The 24,306-nt window shown below is 37.6% G+C and overlaps 1 long non-coding RNA gene across 1 annotated transcript; it reads right to left on the bottom strand.

Moving 5' to 3' along the window:
- Positions 1-2,927: 2,927 nt before the first annotated feature.
- On the bottom strand, positions 2,928-4,912 carry LOC128808719 (uncharacterized). The gene is made up of 3 exons (XR_008437525.1): positions 4,834-4,912; positions 3,354-3,442; positions 2,928-3,206 (listed from the first exon to the last, which is right to left on the bottom strand). It is a non-coding gene; the product is annotated as an uncharacterized LOC128808719 (long non-coding RNA).
- Between the last annotated feature and the right edge of the window lie 19,394 nt (positions 4,913-24,306).

The following is a 24,306-nucleotide window of genomic DNA, read 5'->3' as shown; positions in this document are numbered from 1 at the left end:
AGGTGTTCCTACTGAGGTGAAGGGCAGCGAGGTAAAAATTGCATCTCCTTTACGCAGCAACAGCTGCATTTAAATCTCAACGTTGTGAGTTAAGTTGGTGTTACATCGCCTCCATCCTCGTCCTCGCGCCGTGTCCCTAAGTTGCATCACCAGCTTTTTTATTTCTATGTATTTTATAAAACTTAGAGTCTCAACCTTACTGCAGATAATTTTTTACAGGATACTAAAATTATAATTCCAGCCTGATGTGGGCCATTTCTGTGCTATTTGTATCATAATTTCCCCTTTCTCTACAGCGTATGCCAGTAGTTCATTCTAGACAACAGAAGATTCAAACAAAAAAGGGTTTTATTTCTTTCCTCGTTGCTCTCTGCTCACATTATTCTCTCTGGATTCTAAATAAGTTATATGATAGCAGCATTCAATTCCTGTAGAATGTTTTGGGTTTATTTTTTTTTTTTTTCTACCACAATAATCTAGGGGGGTTTGGTCCTCCTAAATTAGTTCAGTCAAATATTCTAGCCTGCATCTAGCCATAACTATATCCTCTTCTCCATTTAGGGATACAAACATTATTTACTCATCAGAAGTTAATTCAAACACCTAACTAGCACAGGTTACTGCAGTATTCCTTCAAAGTATGTGGCTCCATTTGTGTGCTGTCAGATTTCCTGTGACAGTAAAAGCAGAACTTCCCCATAGCTGACTGGAGCTTGTCATATACAATCTGCTAAAAAAATTACATAATTGCCACTCCTTACTACAGGCCAGTCTGTACTATAAATTGTACTACTTTGTCTATATCAGTGTAGCTAAGCAAACAAGATGGATACACACTTTTTTTTTTTTGGTGTAAGAATGTTTTTCCACTATGAAAACATATTAAATAACCAATATATAAACCAATGCATCCATGCATGTAGAAAGGCAGGCAAAATAAAAATTGCATCCTAACTGGCAAGGTATTCCCCAGCACTTTTTTTAGAGTATAACAGATACTGCTTTTACATAACACACAGCTGACACATCCAATTGATACCATAAGGGGAAAAAAATAATCTTACCTCCTCAGGATAGCTGACCACATTTCAGGTTGGTTTGCAACATCTACAGAAGGTTTGTTGTTAGTTTAAGAAAAGATGCAGAAGCTATAGTGCTATAGTATGTATCTTACTCATTTTTTGGTCTCCAGCAGCTGTCTGAAGGTAATAGATGAGGCATTCCTCTGCACTCCTGCAATTTTAGAAAAGCTTCTGAGAACAGCTTTTTCCTGCTGAGAGACAGCACTGTAAATGTTGCATGGCAGAATAAGTCAGCCAGCTGACTTGCTGATCAACAAGTTCTGGCAAACTAAAAGCAAGCTACAAAAAGAGGTAGAATAAAATCTGTGTTGTTTACTTTCAAGCTTGAATGTAGATGTCAGAGTGGATTCATCGAGATTAAAACCAAATCTATACCCTGGAAGTCAGCTGGGAAAAACAGAGAGAGAGTATAATAAAAACTATAAACTTAATAGTTGATAAATATATGCAATCTGCAAAAAGCAAATGTAGTTGTTCCACTGTAATGGTCTAAACCTTTGTCAGGTTCTAGGGCAGATCTATTCTTTGAGAAACCTTGGCTGACACCTTTTGACTTGCCTATGAAGTAGAAGAGCAGAGGTGATAGAAAACTGGAAAAGGTCCATAAAATGCTACTGAAGAAGGTTAAGGGTCCACAATAAATAAACTGTGAGAAGTTGAATAAACTAGGCTAATTTAATATGAAAAATAAACTAAGGAGTTCCAGGAGCCTACCACTGCTGGGAAACCACTTGCAAATGTTACAGTAATAAACCCTTTATAGTGCTAAATTATCTGACCAGTGACAAGAGCCACACATGATGGCATGGGAGGCTCAGACTGAGCACTAGTAATGAGTTTTTACAGCATTGGTGATACATCATCAGAACATGTAACCCAAAAAGAGGTCAAATACCTGCCCTTGACAAAGCTGTGTCTAACCCTGTCTGGTGATGGCAGTGGTAAAGCTGCAGAACAGGAGGTTGGACCTAAATGGCTATAATAAAGGATGTAATAAAAATAAAATTCAAGGGTGTTGGAACCAGATTTATTCAAAACAGGAACCAGACACACAATTTCAAATTGTAATTAAAATAAATCATAAAGTTAATTTTTCATATCTTCAGTGAAGGATTTTGTTGACTGTATGCTTATGCAGATTTTCAAAGGACAAAACAGCATGATATTAAATGTCCTTTCTCGAACATACTAATTTCTAAAATTCTTGTGAAGTACAGTTTCTATCAACTTGCAAGAAAGGTTTTGAGACAGGGTGATTCTTTAGTGTAAAATGTTGTCTGAATAAGAGCATTAAATATTTACAGCAACACCCAAAAATATTTATTTTGCTATCAATTTTTATCTAATACATTTAAATAGTATGAAAAATCAGTATTTACAGAATTGTTGAGTCCACCTCTCAAGAAGAGCAGTTCTGTACTACTCAAAGTTCTGCAATGCAAAATTCATCTTGTTCAATGTTTGCAGTAAATGTTGTTTCCAAATTCTTTCATCATACTGAAAACAGTGAGAATTTTCCCACAGAGTAACACAATGATTATATCTCATGAAGCTGTCAGTCACTATGGAGAAGGTCTAGAAAGTAGATTTGCTAAAGTATGTAGTAGATTAATTTAAAAACTGAACAACATATCAATAAAGATTTTACCTTGTGTTGCTAAGACACAAACTCTTGAAATCTCACTGATTTCCATATTTTAATATTTCATTTATATGGTAATTTAAGAGACATTTTCTCCTAGTATAGACAGAATTTTCTTATATCCATGGAACTGTGTTTTCTGACTGAAAGTGTTTGGTATTCAATTCTGTAGCTCAGAATTGCTCTGTAAGCAATTACATGCTCAGTTTTAAGCTTATAGTTTACTTCTATACATTTATGTTTGCATCCTGATCATCTCCTGTAATGGAGTTACTTTTGCAGTATGAGATTAATTTATCAAGCTAACATGAAAGAAAGAAACAAAGAAAGCAATTTTACAGTCCATGTGTTTAGTAAAATTTAATTTACCTCAGTGAAGAAACTCAGTTTTGTTGTTAAATATTTGGGTCAAATGCTAAACTAGAATTCTAAAGAGTTCCTCATTCTTGTGCCTGGTACACACTGCAATCCTTGGAACATACCTGTATAGAAGTGACAAAATGAGTGAAATGCCCATTGCTAAAAAACCCTTTTATCACAATGCAAAAAGATTATAAAGAAAATACTAATGTCAAGAAACAGGTGAAGAGGAAAAACTGAATTTTCATAGCAGTATTCAATTTACATACCAATACAAATTTTTCAAGTAGGCAAACTCCTACATTGTGATATTTTTCTCTTCTATTACACGTCTCAGTTTTCTTATTTCACATTTTACCTGAAGCAAACAGCAAGAAAGATTATTCTCCTCTAACTCTGCAGTACCAGCTATCAAACTGCTGCAATGTATTTCTGAATCACAGCCCCCTTTTTTATGTAAGGAAGAAAATAATCAGCGAGACTAATAAAAATCACTGTCAGTAATGAAACTATCCATCATCTCATTTGTTTTCACTGTGTAGAGCTATTCTGCAAATGTGCCCATTGTTTCTTGAGTATCATGTTCTTAGTACAAGGAGCTTAAAGAGAACACTAGATACTTTTAGAAAAAAGACACTGACATAGTCCTTAGCTGCATAGTCTAATTTTACAGTTAAAAAAAAAAAGCTGCCATTTAGGCATTTCTTTCTAGATTTCGGAAGAATTTCTTGTCTCTAAGAAGACTTGGTCTCCTGGGTAGTCAGGTCTTTGGTTTAGAGATTAACCCTCTATTGCTGCTTAGTGCAGCTTTGACAGCCAAGTCTTTCATCATCTTCAAGTTAGTTCTCTGTAGAACCTCTTAGTTCTTATTATTTATAATGGATATAAATCCATTTCCTATTTGCTGATGGCTCATGGAAAAAATTCAGTGCAAAAGGAGAAAAGAAAAAAGAAAACTTACTTATAAAACAATACATAGTATATTCATGCTCTGAACAAAATGTTGCAAAGACTGCAAACCCTAAGAGAACAAATCTAGGTTGACAATTACACAGAGTTAAAGTTTTTCACTGCTCCTTTAAAAGTTATATAGCTCTGACATCACTTTCTTTTTCTTCTCCATATCCCTAAAGAAAAACCCATCATATTCTCTGTAAACTGACTGTCCTGTTAGGAATATACACCAAAAAAAAAAGACAGTAATCCCTATTGCTACAAGCATTATGTACCTGGACCTCTTCCCTGGTGGTATGTGGCAGGACAAATGGTAATAACATACATTCGTTTATCTTGACCCTGAGGAATTGATCTGCAGGGAAGGAGACATGATGGGGAAAGTGTTTATGCTGCAAAAAGGAGCCTGTGTTTGCAGAACAGAGCAGCAGGTGAGAACCTGAGGTAAACAAGGAATGTGGCCCTGGATGGTTGAACCTTTTTCTGTCCTTTATTTCTGTCATTCTGACAGTACTGGAGAAATAAAAAGTGTGAAACAGTGCTCAAGGATGGTGGGAGGAAAATGCTCGCTGATACCTCTGTGCAATAACTGTTTGAATATGAGGCACTTGTCAGTTTTATGTTGATGCTTTGAGAAACTGATTTTGGGAGAGGCATCAGGAAAAGGAAGCATACTGCAATTGCCTGCAGAGTTTTGTAGCTACTTCAGATAAATCGGTTAATTCTTTATCTGAGTTATTTATGCCATGGACTGTAAGAATACTCAAGGATGACTGATAAAATCTGAATACTCACAGAACAGCTCACAGGTACTGTTCTTCCTCCTTTCCAGGGGACTGCTTACACTAACTCTGTGCTTGTGGAGCTGTATCAGCCTGGCACCTAGAGCATCTTATGCACAGAGATGGATTTATTCTCAGCAAAAGTAAAAGACAGGACTTGAAGTACCCATGACGTGTATTGATGTAGCCTCCCTTACAGGCCTGGATAGAGAGAACAGAGACCACAGAGGTAACGTGACAATAACATGGATGTAGATTTTACAATTGCTAGGAAGCAGACTATTGCTTGCAGAAGGCAGTGGCTAGCAGGAGCTACTGCAACTTCTTTTTTTAACAGAAGCGGCTGAAACTAGAAAATAATCCAGTTACAAGAAATTGCAGAGAACAATTTAAAAACTGCATACGGTTTGATCCATGAGTTTTGTCCTCTGGGGATCAACAAGGCTCTTTTAACAAACAGTGGAGTAAGGGAGAGACAAGATATAGGGATATTAAAATTTAAAAAAAAACCCTCAAGTGTTTCCTTTCTGAGCCTTCGTGGCCTTGGATTTCTCTGTCTGCACCCTACCCACACATGGGCATTCAGTCCTAGGTTTTCCTCCCCTTTTCCTTGGTTGTTAATGGAACTGCATCTACCAGTAGCAAAGTATCTGAAGGTTCTGGAAAGTATAAGAATTAATTCAAATCTCTGCTCTCCCAAAGCCCATTTCACACCAATTGAATATTTATGTGACCCCAGGAGAAGGTTTTTGGTGTCATGTTATTCCAGCTGAGTGAAAATTGTTGCTGTGATAAACATTTAATAATTTATACAAAGCATTGGTTCCTGGAATAGCTTCTACAGGAGAAAAAAAACCCATCTGGTAGATAGGAGACACCTGGAATTTGGGAGGTTTACTCTATATGAGACATAGCACTCCCACTATCACAGACAGCTATGGCAGCTTCTACATCCTTCAAAAATTCTTGGCCATGACCCACCCAGCTACTTTGCTAAAGCAAAAGCATTGGTACGTACATGCCAAAGGCATTGGTATACAATACTTAATGCCAAAGGCATTAAGAAATTTTCCTGAGTGCAATTCAGTGTGAGTTACACTCAGCTGAGGGGTTGTTGTAAGCATTCTGACAGCACCAGGCTCCAGCAGCCAAACAGACAAGAGGATGCCCATTGGTAGGGCTGGGGTTGATCTGGGTACCTCTGCTTACAGAAGAAATTTGGCTGGATTGATACCATATGTGGTGCTGGAAGATCAGAAAGGAAGTTAACTTCCAATTTTCAAGTTTTCTGCAATATCTTGGCAAAAACCTCCCTTGCATCTCTCCAATGCCATTTTTCCTATAACTATCTACTAAAGGAAAGACACATTTGGAGAGCAAAATAGAATTAAGCTACATGAATGTCATTTGTAGTTACAAGCAGAAGTGGATTACGCACTCACTGACATGCAAGCTACTTACCTCTTGTAAGGCTGAAAAATTGAGTAAGATCCAAATACACATGCTGTAGTTTACAAAGGGTAAGAAAAAAAGAGTGCAAACTATAGGACATTAAATATTAAAAAGCATTAAAAAGAAGCTAAATACTTAAGAAAATAGGTTGGGAAGCAATATGTATATACACACACACACATATATATATATATATAAATGAAAGGTAAATAAGAAGTTTTTCTCATTATCCCGCTCTGATTTCGTTAGTAATAAATTCACTTTCTATCTCTAAGATGAGCCTGGTTTGCCCCTGGAGTGTTTTCTTCGGGTCATTATCTCAACTCATGGACCCTCTGTTCAATTTTCTCTCCTCTGCCCAGCTGTGGCAGGGGAAGGTGAGCGAACAGCTTCCGTGGGTGCCTGGTGTTTGGCCAGTGTCAAACCACAACAAAGCTTTTCCCTTCTCGGCTTGAAGGAGAAAATCTTTCAGCTGCTTTGAAGTGAACTGAAGCCCAGCTGCTAGTCCAAGACCAGAGATGTGGGACCCATGGGAGCAGTATAACCCCATGCCAGCTCCAAGCCTTGGGGAGCACCTATACATTGAGACAAAAGGCTGGGCATGAAGCAGCAACGGATCATAAAACTGGAATTCAGAAATGTGTTTTCTATCTGAATCAGACACCTTCCTGTTAATTTGTGATTAATTAGTAAAATCATCATAATGGCTCACATGATCAAAACCGTAAGATCTTCACCCTGGACTATGAAACCCCATCTCTTACACCCCGTTGCTCCATGGTAAACAGCTATGTTTGGTTTAGCCAGAGACACTACAGACATTTTTATTAACTCAGAACAGCACTTGCTGAAATTGTAATAATATAAATTGAAGTTCACGTTCTCTCATTTGTAAAATAGCGTTAAGCAAGTACTACACACCAAGTATTATCAGCAAAAAAAAAAACTGTCAAAGCTGTAATTGTTAGTAGATAACAACTACAGGTTATTTTGTAGTAGATATTGACTTTCTTTTTTTTTTTCTTTTCTTTTTTTTTTTTTCCTCTGCACATAACTACATAACTGATATTGGTAACACTCTTCCTCCCAAACATATTTACAGCTTTTAATGATAATGGCAGAGAGAAATATTTACACATCTTCTCAAAGGCAACATGTACAGGAATCTGCAAGTCCTCATGCCAGCAAACTATCAACAATACCAGATGGCAGATGATTTCTTTAATGCTTTCCTTTCCACCATCAGTCATTCCCTGTTGCATTATACACATATGTTGAGTCTCATCCAAAATCCATTGAAGGGTTTAAATACGTTTGGGCATTGTTTGTAGCAAAATTTATTTTCACCCCAAGTATTCTTATTCATACCTCCCCAGAAGGGAAGTTCCAGTCCAGCAGAGGACTTTGTCCTTGGGACACAGTGCTGCTGGAGCACCAAGTGACACCGGGACAGTGGCTTTGACAGGCAAGGTCCTGTATGTTTGCAGCCACAGCAGAAGTGGGTTTGTAAGCTTGGGCTTCAAGTGGGCAAGAAGAAACCAGTGCCCTCATAAAATGATCTCTGCATTCTACATGCTGTGAAAGAATGTCATTTTTCTGAGAAATTTTCTAGATGGTTTCCAACCTCAGGTTTAAAAGGTTAACATGAGTTAACAAATTACATAAACAGTTAATTGTATTCAATTCCTTTCTTCAAGAGCTAAACACAGAAGAGTTTCTGTTTATCTGAAAAGTAGAGACGGCATTTTATCAACCATTGACATGTCTGCTCTTTGAAATATGACATCTATCAAGCCGAGTCAAGCTACACCCCAGCAAGAACAATTCTTATTTGTTCCATTCTGGCTTCTGGGCCAGGAAGAACTTGAGGAAGACACTTTTTCAACTAGTTCCACCATTTGTTCCTTCAGGCTACTTCCCCATTGACTCCAGAAACCTGAAAATAGCTGATGACATCTGCTCAAGGTCCCTCCTGGGATAAGGACTAGAGCAGTAGCTGGGGTGTCATTCAGACAGCCTTTCTTATGCCAGTTTCATGTTTCCAAAGCAAGAGAAGAGAGAAAGCCAAAAGAACAATCTCAAGGTAGTCTATAAATAAAGTAACAGCCTTCAACCTAACTCCTCTTTCAAAAACTCTGTTAAAAACAAAACAACCCACCAAAACCACACAGCAGTAAGCAGAAATACACTGTAATTCACATGATATGAAGCAAATACAGAACTTAAAGGCATAGGTGCAAAAGAATAAGCTTTTACTGCCTTGTGCCTCACTGGACAGGAAAAAAAAACATTTATGTTAGTAAAAATAGTGAAAACTGCTTTTCGCACACCCAAAATATTTCCAAAGACAATTTAGTTTTCAATAAAGAAAATCAATCATGCACCACCAGAAGTTCTTAAATGCCTTTACAATTTTGAAAATACCTGTGTATTGCTTCATGAGACATACTTGTATACAGTTCAATTTAGTTGCAAAGATATTTGTGGAATTATAGCTTTGTATAGGAAGACTGTTGCACAGAAAAGAACAGCGGAATTTGCTTTCGTGTAACAAATGGAATATTACAAGTTACAGAACTGTACACTTAAGTGTAACCTAAAGGCCAAGTTTTAAAATTGAAACTTGTTCTGAACAACAGAACTGAGTCCTCTTGATGACTGGGCACCTTAAAATACCATTCTTGGCACTAAGACAACATTCAAAAGACAGCATAAAAAGTAAAAGATAACATTTTATCAATTGATTATTTAATCAAGTTGCATGAAGCAGGAAACCAATTATTGCAATAAATAAGTTACTTAATAAAACCCTTCTTTCTCCTTTTAGAAAACGAACACCTAAATTCCAGAAAAATTTCAGCCAGCCAAGAATTGCAGACAATATTCTGTCTTCTGCCCTGTCCTTATAAACCACAATCAGTTTAACACTGACTTAAATTGCCATTTAGTCAAGGAATACCAGAACTGTGGCCTGCACTTGTCTTGATAAGTCTAGAACTTGTTCATTTTTTTAGCCCTCACAAATAAAAAACTCTTGTTAGATTCCACTTGGCTTGGATCTCACATAGGCCAAACTTGAAACTCAGTGTCCAAAGACTTCAAAGAAGCACAGGTTGAGCTTTTGTTTCTTACAACACTCAAAGAAATGAATCAATGATTCCACAAACACAGATGTAAAAAAACCAAAGCACATTTTACCTATTGATCTGTACAGTCACACATCCAGGTACAAATCTCCCATTGTGTTAATTAGAAAGGGAGTCAGAAAGGTTATTGATAGAAGAATGTACAAGACAAAAATAAATTAGCCATGAAGCTATGCCTAACAATCAATTTTATGTTCTGCAGAAAAGATTACATGGTAAGAAGAGGCTAAAGTTCTCAGAACCACCAGGTTAACACAGTAATTTCTGGTAAAGTAAATGAAAGAGGGCTTCCAACATCCAAAAAAGCAAACAAAAAAAATTACCTGAATATATTTCATTATCTAAGTAACACAAAGCTAATTTATTTTTAGTGATTGATTCCAGAGTCTATCAGTGCCTCACTTGATAGCACATGCCAGGATTATATCTTTTTAGAAACTGTTGAATCATGTTTTCAGTGTTAGAAATGGGCTACCTCACCATCCATAGATAGTAGCTTTTCCACCACTCTCCTCCAGCTTTTGTTCTAAAAATTCGACGTGGAGCTGCCAAGTTCAGACAGGGCAATTTCTGCATTCTTCCTGAGTCAATTCACTACAGTTTTATAAGGGTGTTGCTTAGTGTGGAACTGTGTTTCAGATTAGCTCTGAAAACAGAGTTTATAATGTGGAGATGTTTTCATTACTGCTGAGCAGTCTGCACACAATGTAAATTACTTTTCTGCTGATCCCTCTGCCCCAGCAGAGTAGGCTGGGGGCACTCAAGGAGTGGGGAAGGCACACAGCGAGGACTGCTCACCCCAGCTGACTCAGAGATATCCCACACCACATGGTGTCATGCTTAGTATATAAAGCAGGGGGAAGAAGAAATGGGGAACATTTAGAATGATGATTACATTTGATGCAACCCTGCTTTCCAAGAGATGGCTGACCACCTGCCCATGGGAAGCAGTGAATGAATTCCTTTTTTTCGCTTTTCTTGCATTCACTGCTTTTGCTTTACCTATTAAATTGTCTTTATCTCAACCCTCGAATTTTCTCATTTTTATCCTTTGGATTTTCTCCCCCATCCCACTGGTGGGGGAGTGAGCCAATGGCTGCACAGTACTTAGTTGCCTGCAGAGGTTAAACCACAATAAGAAAAAAGAAAATATTAAAAAGCTAACATTTGCTCCAATTCTTACTTCTAAATAAAGCAGAGACAGAGACCACCTCTATAACTTCATCTGTAGTGCAACTGTAAGACTACGATTTCTATGTTGAGAAAATGCTGGAAACTCCAGTCTCAATACTGGTCACGTCTGAATTTTTGATTAGAAATTTTACAAGCAATCCTAGGTCTGTATACCCTCCTTAACACTACCAATTACTCTGCCTCTGATTCTAGCACCCAAAATCATGCCAAAGAACGTGCAGTGAGAAGGCATCTTGTAATTATCAGTACCTACTGCAAGAAGTACAAGAGCTAAACCTTTAAGATATCAAGATCATCAAAAAGGAATTGCAAAATTACAAATATTAACAGATGATTGCAAACTGAATACAATGCCTCCACAATTACGTTTTTCCTCTTTTAAATGTGAAAATAGTAACAAACATTGAGCTTAGTGGTAGCCTTGAAACACCATGAAAGGGGCCAAATGGGAAAGGCTGAAGAGTAAACAAGGAAGTCAAAACTTAAGGTCCCGTTGTTTTCTAGCCCAAGTTAGCACAAAGCCTTATAGTTTCTGTGGAAACTCATCCATTTGGCACCACAAGAAAAAGTTGCAGTCGCAAAATAAGAAAAGTGGTGAAATAAATGTTAAGTACTGAAAGCAACTGAAAGTTAAACTACTGGTTTTAAGGAAGAAACCAAAGATGCGTGTTTGAAATATATTTTACTAACAAATAATTATCACTTCAAAGTGGAATGAGAAAACTGATTAAAAAAAAACCCAAACCAAACAAAAACAAAACCACAAACAAAACAAAAACCACCATGTAATATGAAGTGAAATTCCCAAATGAGATGAAACCAAAAATGTTGATGGGCAGATGATGCAAGTTACTTTTGTGCAAAGGCCGGGAAAAATTTAGGAATTTGAGCAGAGAGGAAGATTGTTTCAAGTGTTTTATAATGAGTAAAACAAAAGGAAGAGGATAATATTTTCTTGTTGTGAAGAAAAATGAGAGTAATAGACCTTGTTAAACTTTGAAAAATATGAGATATACAGAAAGAAAGGGATCAAAATGGGAAAACAAGATTATGTCAAACTCCTAGTGTTAGATATTAGGGTTTTCAAGGATAATCATAAGATGATCAGTTCTAGAAAGTCTTTTTTTCCTCCCAGACTCATTTTGCACCCTTTACCCCAGGCTGGAACTAGGTGAAGGCAGTGGTGTGGGAGCATCTACCTCCAGTGACTAAACTCTGCATTTTCCTCAAGCTGAGTGCCGTAACTCTTGCAGTGCTTCAGTGCTGCTAAGATGGATCAAGTGGTAGGATATCTTTGAAGAGAGAAGCCTGGAAACCTGACCAACATGCTTTCCTGTTTTCCTTTCCACTGAAACAGAGGATACTGATTGTTGCCACAACAGGATATCAAACAAGTGATTTTGACCTGAGTCTGTATAGGAATTCCTTTGGGTTATGAAGGGCACAAGAACATAACAGTTCCCCCTACCAGACCTCCCCATTATCTGTGCTTTGCTTTTCCCAGAAAAGCAAAGGAGTTCAGAAGGAAAGCATATGGAAATCAAAATTAGAACAGCAGAAAACAAAATTTTATAAAAGGCATCATATTTAATTCTACTGTAACAAACACTATTAACAGAAAGATAACATGCCAAAAATGTGTTGTATTAAACTATGTGAATTTTGAGGATGACAAGATGTCTATAAATAAATTAAGAAAAACTATTTGTATTTGTTTGAATGGCCCTCACAATTTCCTTCCTGAGGTAAGTGAAGAAGCCAGTCATATCCTGTGTGAAAACTACGTACAAACTGTGTTCTTCCAGAAATGAAGAAAAAATATAAAACCCCCTGAGCATTTGTTACATAATTTAGTTAAATTAGCCAGAGGACAGGGCAAAATCACTCTCAAGAAGAATAAGATGACAACATTTGGAATAAACTTCACTCAACTTACTTTGATTACCTATGAATTGAGAAGATTTATGGTCTCCTTAGATTTTTATTAAGAAAAATAAAAAGAGTGCATAAACATAGAGAGTTCATTATTTCTAACTGGAGTATTGAATTACTCCAATTTCTGTCTAGTTTTGACAAAACTTTTAGTCAATTGAAGTGAGCAGCAATAATTAGCAACTAATACTAGGTGTTCTGTAGAGTCTCAAAGAGCAGGAAACCCAACCATCCTAGCAAATTCATATTCTATTTCCATTGCTTTTTATTTTATGGGAGAAAACTTCCAGAGTTTTCTCCCATAAAACAGAGTTCATGGATTTTTCAAGAAAGACATTTCTAAGAAACACACAGGTCAATATAATTGTACTTTGATTGATAACTGCCTTTCTGAAAGACTGGCTTTATTAAATCCAGTCTTTATTCTGTCAAAGTGGAATTGAGTTTTAAAAAAGCATTTTGCCTGGCCAAAGCTGACAGGGCAAGAACCTCTATTCCTTAGTATTTTTCTCTTTAAAGCCACGCTAACAGAGCTTGCCTTAGCCGTGGAAGAGAAAGCATGCAGACCTTGGACATCTTGTCCTTGGACAAAAGAGCATCAGGCAGTAGGAACACCGAGTATGGCAACATGAGATTTTGGCGGTGGTTCAGTTAAATAATTCATTAGTTCCCTTATTCGGGTTCGGCACAATGTTTTTTGGGTGAAGGAAGGATTGAGTAATATTTCTACAAGGGTGTTTACCTTGGATATTTTTTAAGTGTCAAAATCAAAACATTTAGAAAATAAAAAAAGCAAAGGTGTACCAAAATAAGATGAGAAGAAGCTTAAATGTGGACTGACCCAAGTTATTTTAGTGATTTCATGGATTTCTGATATTTAGTTCTTTCTCAATGGCTTGGGAAAGCAAAAATCAGTTATGACCTCTTACTCATGGTACCAGTGCCATGCCCACTATGACTGGCCTGTTATTATCAGGAAAAGAATGAGAGAAAAACAAATTAAGGAAAAGAACCATTAATGTACCTACCAGAAGAAGACTTTGCTAACAAGAGAATTTATTTTCTACAAGGAAGCACCAGAAAAAAAGTTTCTTCAAGATATTCAATAAGGCACTGTAGAAATTAGCATGTATTTCAGTATTGGGATAGGACAAACAGCTCATCTTCAACCTACATCATTAAGTGCTTTTGAATCAAATTTGGTAAACAATTTACTACCTTTGTTGTTAACAACACCTTAAAATAAGTAATACTGGCATCTGACTACAATCTGAATTTACAGAAAGCCCATTGCATTACAACACAAAAGTATAGCAGCAGAATAAGGAAGACTAGTGCTTACATAAAAGATTGACAATACATAACGTAATTTAGGGTGCTATTTTGAAGTGCTATCTATTTTATTTTCATACACAAAAGAATACATTCATTTTAGAAAGGGTAATCCTAAATAGTCAAATCTTCAAAACAGAAGCCTGAGGTTATTTGATTCCAAAAACTATAGAGCCAGATAGTTTTGACATAATTGTCCTGCCACAAGAGGTGGATGTAGTTGGATCTAAGTGATTTCAACATGCCCTCCCTCTTCCCTCCCAAAAGCACAAAAATGAGCGAGATCTAAAAGATGACAAATACTTTTGCATATGTAGATACATAATTCCTCAAGATAGCATTCCCAATTTCTTTTACCAGCAAAACAGCACACTTTAGGACTGAGATTAATAGGCAGCCAAATCCTTTCCTCACCATATACTTTTGGAAAAAGACACTTGGACGCTTGTGTCTTCCAGAACCACTCAGAACTTTCTATTTATAACATTCAGCAGCCTGCACAGATAACTCCATATAATTCTCTCTCTCCCATGATGTCCTTTCTAAATTTTACTAAACTTGTGTTTTCAGGAAGAAAAATAAAAATAATTTTTTTTTTGTTATTGTTTTTGTTTTTAAAATTGGATTAATGTAGATAATATTACAATGCTGATACAAATATCACAAGTGTTTATAAAGTCTGCCAGAGTTTCTATACATTCTTGGTGATGTAATAATGAAACAACCAATAGTTGGGATTTCTAACACTGCAAGCAGTAACTTAGATACAATGTACTAAATGACATCATTTGTTTCCTGACTGCATATTGTCTAGACACAGCCATCAGAATCTACAGTTAATTCAGTGTTCAAACATTAAATACAACTGTATTCTGCATCACCAGAGGAGCATTCTTTATTTACCAAAGTTATTGACTCATGGCCATCAGTCCATTCTACTTATGACGCTCACAGGCTTCAGACTTGGTTTTTTAAAACATGTTGTTACAATTGCATATAGACACGTAACTCAAGACTTGTAAGAAACCTGAAATTCCTCAGTAACCTCCCTATCTACCCTGAGTCATTTTGCATCTTCTCATATACTGGAGACCTTCTTATCAATTTATGCTCATTATTCAAGTAAAAAGGACTTAAGCGCACAGGTAAGATACAAATATTTCACTATTGTGTTCAGGCTTTGCAATCGTAACACACACTGTGCTACAGGAAGAGTGCTCAGACTTCCATTTTTTCACTGTTGTTACCAAGTCTGCACTCATCTTCCTCCAAGTATTGACCTCACATTTCAAATCAAGGAAAGTTTGACCTTTGAGGAAAGCATATTCTTTACATAGACATACTTCTATTGCTACTGAGATAGTTTGGGAAATAAAATCCACTATTACAAGTCATTAGTGTCTTTTCTTGGAGTCTGCTGAACAACCCCATTCTCCATTGAAGGTAAATAGCCCATTAAATGAAGGAAGTGCACAGAAGTTTTGCCTCTGGGAAAAGTTAAATTTTTGTGTTCAGTTTAGTTTCCATTTATCCATATCCATTCATGTAAGGATGGAAGTCATGACTCCTGGGGCAGAGGTGAATGCCTCAGTGTGTTAGGCCTGTCTGCTAACTCTGAATTCTTTAGATACAGGCTCATTTTGTGTATTATTTATGAAATTCTAGTTCAGAGGGTAGGGCTAAAGAGTGATAGACCTTCCAGTTGTAGCTCATGGTACATCTTTACTCCATCCCTGTATGAACTAATATTCTCTTCCTCCCCCTTTCTCTTCACTTGCATTCACCATAGAAGATGCCCTGAAAAACTCATCAGTGAAAGAACCACATTAAAGGCAAAATCACGTAGGTGTTTTCATATCCTTGTACCATTCTACTACAAGTCACAGAGCCAAAACCATGTAATTTCATGCATTTGTAATTTCAGGACAGTTAGAGTGCTGCACTCTGACTTGGCCAATGAAGATTGTAGGTCGTGTTTTCAGTCTCTTCCAGACTAACAAGAGATGAAGTGAAAAAGCAAATATCAGGGATAACAGGGTTTAAATCTGCACAAATATTTACATCTGCAATATGCAGATAAGCTTTGCTGGTGAGAAGTCTGAAGAGCAAATAGACCAGGTCTTGGACGAAATTCTACTCTCACCAGTAAAACAGAGAAATGGTTCTATATTAGGGACAGCCTGTTTTCCATTGGTGAAGACAAACTGCTGTGGCTGTGATGCTTGCATTCAATGTATTGTATTAAAGATTCTTCTTTGCAGAGTAAGTACCTTAAAAATCAAGATAAGCTTGATTCTTCAAAGATGGCATGACATCTCTAAATTATCAATCCCTACCAATCCCACATTATCTGCCATGTCTAAAGTGTCACTGCTCCATTCAAGCTTTCACCCATGGAGTCTCTGATTTGTTCCTGGGGCATTCATCAGCTGATCTTGGTTATGCATTTCATTCCTTAAACCAATGTCTCAATAGTTTTCTGCAAGTGATAAACCCCTAAAGATTTCAGTAAGGCTCTCCATGGGAAAAAAAAATCTGTACGCTATACTCAGAATTTATCAATACTTTAGATTTTTTTCTTCTTTTGTTATTAATCTGCAGTGTATTTTGATGTATGTGCAGGTCACAAAAAAAAAAAAAAAGACCTCGGGATTGGTACTTGCATCAGAATTAAAAATAAAACAGAATAAAAATATGGTTAGTATTTTTCTGTCCCAGTAACATTTCCTGAACATCAGAGTGCATTTCAGGATACCACTATACCTTGTCAGTGTTCACTTTTTGTAAGTCTTATGTTTAAAAGTAGCAACACATCTGTACTACATGGAAAGCTTTTCTTAATTGAAATCTCTCTATAGTGAATCCTCTGCTTTAGATACCAAAAGAATTATATGACAAGCACTGCATAATAAATTTTAAACTATAACCTCTCAAAAGAACCAATATTGTGAACAGCAAATTGAACAGAAGAACAAGGAAGTGTTCTCTGTTACTGCTTTTCTGTAGGTTAACACTGAATACTCAATGTTTTCATAGCTTACATACCTCTTCCTATCATTTCCTGGTGATATGAACAATTTTATGTGAGTCCTTTAAAAATTATTTTCAAAAAAACCAGTTTAAAATCTAAAGTTGGCTGACACTAAATATAGAGATTCCCAAGGCTGCAGCTGTGGAAGTGCAGTCCCCCTGGGGCAGAGAAGCCAAACCTCAGGGCAGCACCCAGATGTAGGATGTTGACTTCCCTGGAGGTTTTCATATTACCATTTGAAAAAAAACCCAAACACACAAACCACACCAACCCAAACCTAAATTCTAAGAGAAAAACTTCTGTCAATTACCATAGCTTGAATTTTTTTCTGCCTGACAAACGGCATTGTTGGTAAATAGCCTACTCAAAGAAATAGGGTCCATCATTGTAGCATAACCAAGAGCTCCTTAATAAAACCTTATTTTTATCAACAGCCATGGCTGAGCAAGTAGCAGTTCCTTTTAGGAAAAGGCATGTGGAAGCCAAACAGGACTCGTTTACACTTCTCCATTCAGACTTAACCAACACAGCATGACACTAGAAACTACAAAGGGCTTGCCTAAAGACTGGCAAAATAAATATATCAAGGAAAACTTTAGCGGGCAAAAAATGAGATGGCATTTCCTTTAAGTGATCATTCATAACACCCCAAAACACTAAGACAATGCATCAGTACTCATTTGATTCTGCTCATGATACCAAAATATAAACCAAGAAAATCTCCATACGCAGACAAAACATTTGTCAGAGATGTTTGTTAGCACCGTTTCTGCTTCAGGAATATTAAACAGTGTTTGCAACAAATACATGACAAAATCCTTCGTAAAAGAAAATAATCATTTTTCCTGAATGGAAGAATCAAACAAGGAAGTGTGGTTTTTTATCACCTCCTTCATGCAGAATTCTGAGCGACAGTATGTTGCTTTTACTGGAAGTTCAAATAGTAAATTTAAATTAATATTAAATTTAATATTTAATTCTTTATCAACAAGATAGGCTAAAAAGGTTTGTTTGTCATTTAAGGAATATAGCTCAGCAAATCACTTAACACATGCAGAAGTTCTTTAGTGACACTTGTAGGGTAGGAGAGGTATTTTAAAAATTATGTAATAAGATCCCAAAGGAACAGAGACACCTAATTCCTGACCTTACAAACCCTGCTGACATACAAGAGAAAATTTCAGAAGTGCATCGACTGTGAAAATTCTGTTTTACAAAAGTTACTGCAGGCTTTAGAGAAAGAGAAATTAGATAATTTCTATAAGAGAAAACACAAGCCATCTGCTTTTTGTGCAAAGGAAAGATTCCAACCATTTGACCATTTTAATATGTAAGAACTGAGTTTATAACTAGAAAATGTTCCAAACACTTGTTGCAAAGTTGAAAATATTATTTTGATTTATTTGATTCATAACTTCACCTACTTCAGCCAGTCTGAAAGGTGCAGACTTGCACTGCACTTCACTTGTCCTATTACAGGATACAGAGTGTCAATTACATTCAGATATTCTCCACTTGCCAAGTCTGTGTTTTGTTCTGGCCAAGTGAAAACATGGTGAAAACCAAATTGTTCTTTGGGAGTTGTGAAAGTCATAATACGTACGTAGTCCCAAAGAAATCAGAGTAGCCATTCCCAGAAGGGGTTCCTACGTGAGGAACTATCCAGTACTTAAAAAGACTTGTGGAGATTAACTGAGATTCCATTAATTACCTGCAGATGTGTCCCCTTGGTTATATTAGACAACCCAAGGCAGCTACAGTCTGTATTTTTCATGGTTATGAATTTTTTAAAATTTTAAATTTCACAATGCTCACAAAAAATGACATTTTGTGGACCTATTCTACCTATATATATCACCTGCCCAATATAAAAACAAGCAATATGAATTTCCCTCCCTCCAGATGACAAAAAAACAGAATAAAACAGTCAGAGAGCCCCAGTGACAGTCACTAGAGAGCACAGCTTACAGAAATACTTTGCAAAGTCTCCTCTCAGAGCAGCAGCTCAGGCTGCTCTACTTCCACAAAAGCTGTATCATGGAATGCTCATTTTCCTGCAATGCCAAGGTAAGAGGCTCCTGGAGCACCCCTGCCATGTGCTAGAGCATCCAGGAGACACAGATTCTTTTTAAACAATCATTTGTTTCCACCCTTTATCTGAACTAAAATTAATTCCTATAATGCTTTCATGACAGCAACAATTCCTATGTTTTCCTTGTTGGGTCTTACAGTTTAATTGCCACATGTTACATGAGTAAATAGGCACAGATTTGAGAAAATAAGTCATATAAATGCATCCTTACCAGCTGGTGCCGAACGTGAGCAGTGAAGTTGAAAACCACGATGATAATCAACACATGACTGACTGAATTTGCCTTGCTTAAAATCTGGCTTGGAATCCCTTTTGCTCTCAATCTCATCTGATGAAATCTTATCCAGTTCAATTGTAACAGCTGACATTTTGATAGCTTCAGTAGACATCAAATTAAAAACAAAAAGTAACCTGTATAAAAGGAGAAACAAGTTCTAGTTCAGCTTGCCCAAACTTGCAGTCCGAAAATAACTTCCTATCACAAAGGAAAAAAAACCAAAAGAAACCAGACTGTAACAGTGCAGAAAGTTCTTTTTTGTTGTTGTTAAATCAATAAATCAATGACAGAGAAACTCTTATTTCCATGAAGATGTTCTTCCAGCTCTGGAGCATCTGATAAATATTGCAGCTTGTTTCTAAAATGGAAAACTACTACTTTAAAAAGTTCTTCTGTTCTTGCAGTGACAACCACATCATGAATAGCTGCCAGAAAAATAGCCAGGATAAGCAGAGACATTTGTATGCCTGCTAAGTTGGGGACTTCCTAACTGTAAGAGTCTAACTGAGATTTTGTTCCCCAGCTGGGAGGGGCCAATACCAATGGGAGTGAGTGCATCCCAACCCATCCTGGCACCTGTGCCTTGTCACTTGTGCCACAAGTGCCCTTCCTCAGTGAACACCCAAGTCATTGCATGGGATGTGTGTAGGAGGACAAATTACCAAAAGCTATGTAATTCCTTGGAAATGAGTAAGAAATGCATCACACTTTCTCTGCTTATTATTTTAGAGCCTTGAGTATAAAAATGTGTCTAAGAAAATAGTAAGTAAGAGTAATATTAAGGAAAGTGGTTTAATCTTTCAAAATTTTTTATTATTACTTTTGTTTCCTTAAATGCAACTAAATCTCCACAGAACTCAAGACATGAAAATGATCCATCTCTTTCTAACCTGTCCCAGCAGAGTCTGAGCACTCTGAAGTGCCAGAGGAGTCACCCACCTGGAGATGCTGGGGAGCTGGCAGAGCAGCAGGCAGGGGCAAGGAGATGCTCCAGGGGAGGGCACGCTGCACTCAGAGGCCTGGAAGCACACTGCCAACTCCTAAATCCCTCGAGAATAGCAGGGGACATAAAGCATGAATTAGTTATTGGAACAGGCCACACGAGAAACATTGCCAGACCTGAGCTACAGGAAAGCTGATGTGCAGTTGGCCAGCCATTAGCCAGCTATCGCTTCCTTATTTTCTCTTTCACAGTGAGAGAGAGAAGAAAACAATGCAAAGAAAAACAGAAGATCTATGCAGCCGTGCAGCTTTTACTAAACGTTCCCTTGTCCTGCAAAAGCAGGACAAATCCAAAATCCTCAACTCCACTTGAAAAACATTGAAACGTTAGGTTTAAACATAAGTCAGGTTTTAAACTGAGCTGCTGATGGTGCTATCCTAAATAATCTCAATGCAAGCACGGAGCAGGTGGAGGTTCCATGTGCTTGCAGTAAAAACACAGCCTCAAACAGGACCCAGTTATATTTACAAAGAAATAAATAGATCTATTTACCAGTGAGATACTTCTTTAAATATTTAGGTTAAGGGAATGTCTAATGAGGTAATATCTAGATGGGACCTGATTGCAGCTAGGAACCCAACTGAGACAAAAAGGCTAATTCTAATAAGTAGAAAAACATGGAAATGGGACTGTAAAAACCAGTCAGAGGGGAAGCTTTCCAAGGAGACCAGAAATATGTGCCAGTTTTGCTCTCAATTCACTTCAATTAATGCACATCAGGGGCAGGAAAAGCTTGATGCAAGTGTCATAACACTAAACAAAACTTTAGAAAGGGTTATATAACAGGAAAAACAAGTTTGGTTTTGGAAGGCAAACCCAGCATGGCTTACACCAAGAAAGGGAAAAGGCAAAAATATCAGACAAAAAACATTGCATCTTTTTTAAAAATAGCTCTCCATTCCAGTTCCTCTTATATATGTAAAGTCTACTTGTGTCATTTATGCTGGCTGAAGTAATCTTACTTTGTCTTCTGAAAGTTCGTTCCCCAAATGAAAACGTTGGCTGCCAAATTTTTCAGAAATTCTACAGGAGGAAACAGCCCTATCAATTTATTAAAAAATAAAAAAACCAAATCCATAGCTTAAATTGCACTTCCCTGCTTATAAAATTTCAAAACATGTGTTTTACTGGAGGTGTTACGTAAATGAGTCCAGCACAGTAAAACTAGTAAAGAAAGAAGCAGCTTAATCCCCTAAAGGTAGAACACCTCAAATGCCCAGAGGGTGGATAATTTCTTCATTATTCAGTGTCCCAAGAACTTTATCTTAGCTTTTGCTGGATTCTTGTGACTTTTCCTGGACATGTAATTTCACTTCCTGTACAAACCTTTACCTGAAGGGTTTGTGTTTCTCCAGTAACATTAATGTCAGTGTGATTTAATCTTTTTTCTCATTACCATGCTGCTGTTAAGTTTCCCATGTAACTCTGAATATGTAAACAGTCAAGAGCAGTCCATGACTGTGTCACACCCAGGTCACTCAGACCTAGGGCTAAACCAAGGTTGTTTTGCTCTGGGTAGGTGTGAAGGAGAAAATTCCACCCAAATATTCTCAAGAGGTAAAAAAACCACACAAAAGTTTACTGAAAAACTATAGAAAATTAAGGAACATTGGCAAAAGAATAAATACAACATAACATCACTTATCACAGCACAGACTTCAGCCCACTGAACACAGAAAACCTTTAAACTTATTTGATGCTATGTTCCCTGAGAGTTAGAAGAAGAACAAAGGGATAAAAACAGAAAGGCAGGAAAAATTTTTGCAGCTAATTTTGGCATGCTTTTTCCATTAACCTGAGTTGGAAAATACAGGCAAATTAAATACTCCCCTTGGGCTACAGAGGGAATGTTCCTGCCACTACCACCACTGGCTCAGCTCCACCTACCACAAAAGCTGGAGAAGGAGAGCTGGATAAAGAGAGTGTCAGGGAACTCGTGCACATCACAAGAACCTAAATCAGAATGTGCAAGGGTCTGCTGCTCAAGGCTAGAGAGCCCAGGGGTGAGATGCTGTTATTCAGAACCTGATGTTCCACTTGTACTTCCAGCATGGATACCTGGAGGTTGGCAAGCCTTGGAAATACAAGAGATGTTGTGGAGCAGCAGGAAAGGCACCAGGCAGTGCTCCCTGCATCCCCTCAGCTCCTAACACCAGAGCAATGTAGGACTGCACACATGAACTCACACGGTTCTGTGCCACTCCCCCCTTGGGAACAAAAACTGAGACTTTTCTGACTTTCCAGTCCAATTGCTCACCATTATTTAACCAGTTTGCACACAGTAACTGTTGAGTCAGTTTTTATTATGAGTCACAGGCTGATGTGCCCACCAGTACAAACACTGACACTGAAGGAATCAGTCTCCCTCATGCTGCAAGGTACTGACATCCAACATGAGAATGCAAAGGAAAACTGCTCCTATACTTCAAGGGTTAAAATAGAAGAAAATAAACCCATGATTTTTCAGTAAGTATGAGACACTTTTCAACAATAACTGTTTCTCATAATAGTAATCAGTTAAGTGACTGGTTAAAAAAGTTTATTAAACCAAAGAATTTGCTATAGTAATACTAAGATTTTTTTATAGTGAGCTGTATTACTACTGAGTGTAAAAAAAAATACACTTTACCTTTTCACAGTTGCAGAACTACCATAAGAACTGAGAAAAGCCTTTTTAAAGCAAGAACTTTTGGAACTATTTTTTTCCAAGTTAGAAAAACCAGCTGAACAGCTGTAGATATAGGACATGATCTACTTTGGAGTAATCATAAAATCATAGAATAGCCTGGGTTGGAAGGGAACTGTAAAGATCATCTAAGTTCCAACCTCCCTGCCGTGTATAGGGATACCTTTCACTAGACCAGGTTGCTCAGAGCTCCATTCAGTCCTGACTTTCAACACTTCCCTGGATGGGAGAGCCTCAAATTCTCTGGGCAACCTGGTCCAGTGTCTCACCACCCTCTGAGTAAAGAATTCCTTCCATACATCTAACCTAAACCTACTCTCTCTCAGCTGGAAGCCTTTCACCCTTGTTCTGTCACTTCATACTCTTGTAAAACATCCCATCTTCCCTGTAGGCTCCCTTCAGGTACTGGGAGGCTGGAATTGGGTCACCCCAAAGCCTTCTCTAATACAGGCTGGAAAAAAACAATTCTCTCAGCCTTCCAGTTAGGCCCTAAAACCAGAGATTTCACCTGAATAATAAAGGGAGATTAGGTTTTGATGCCATGCTCCTTATGTTAATTTGTCACCCCATATTCTCTGCCAGCAAATAATTACCAGTCAGTCCTAGCAGGCTGACAGAAGGGAACTTCATGACTAGGAAAAATAAATAAAACATATTGTTTCCTGTTTCCACTGGACACGAGCTTTATATAATTATCCCCCCAGTTAGTACTGACTGGGCAATTATCCTGGCAAACAGTGGCACATTGATGGCAGCCAGACAAAGGCATCTCAGAGCAGCTCCTTTGCCAGGCCACTGCAGCAGAGCCCCTCTGAATTCCTCAGTCCTGGCTGCCGTCCCAGCACCATCCACCCTCCAACAAGGGCTGCACAGTCATGGGGGAGCAGCAAGGGAAACAGTTTTCCTAACCTGTCAGCACTTAATAGCACAAACGTTTTTCCTTACCACAAAAGGAAAAATCTGGAGGGAAGAGTGTGCACAGACTATGTACAGCATATTGACTGGCTGGGGAGAGCAGCTTTGCTTTCCACCCTTCTGAAATGTTTCCATTCGATTTTCACCTCCTTCATTCAACAGTAGCATTTCAGCAGTGAAATGGAAAAAAGAGAAAATATAAAAATTGGAATGTCAAAGGACTTTTTTTTTCCTTAACCCCAACCCGTATAGCAGGAGCCTCAGCTAGCTGAATCTTTCTTGGCAACAATTCCGTTTCAGTGAATTTACTCATTTTGTCAGGAGAATTGTGAATAGACACAGTCCACAGTTCACACAAACCAAAGGAACAACACAGCAGTGCTATTCCCAGGACTGTTTCCAGCAGCCAGGACTGCTCAGGCCTGC

This window comes from Vidua macroura, chromosome 6, assembly GCF_024509145.1.
Source record: "Vidua macroura isolate BioBank_ID:100142 chromosome 6, ASM2450914v1, whole genome shotgun sequence".
Taxonomy (NCBI): Eukaryota; Metazoa; Chordata; class Aves; order Passeriformes; family Viduidae; genus Vidua; species Vidua macroura.
The sequence above is the reverse complement of the archived record's forward strand: the minus strand, read 5'-3'. Positions and strand labels throughout refer to the sequence as shown.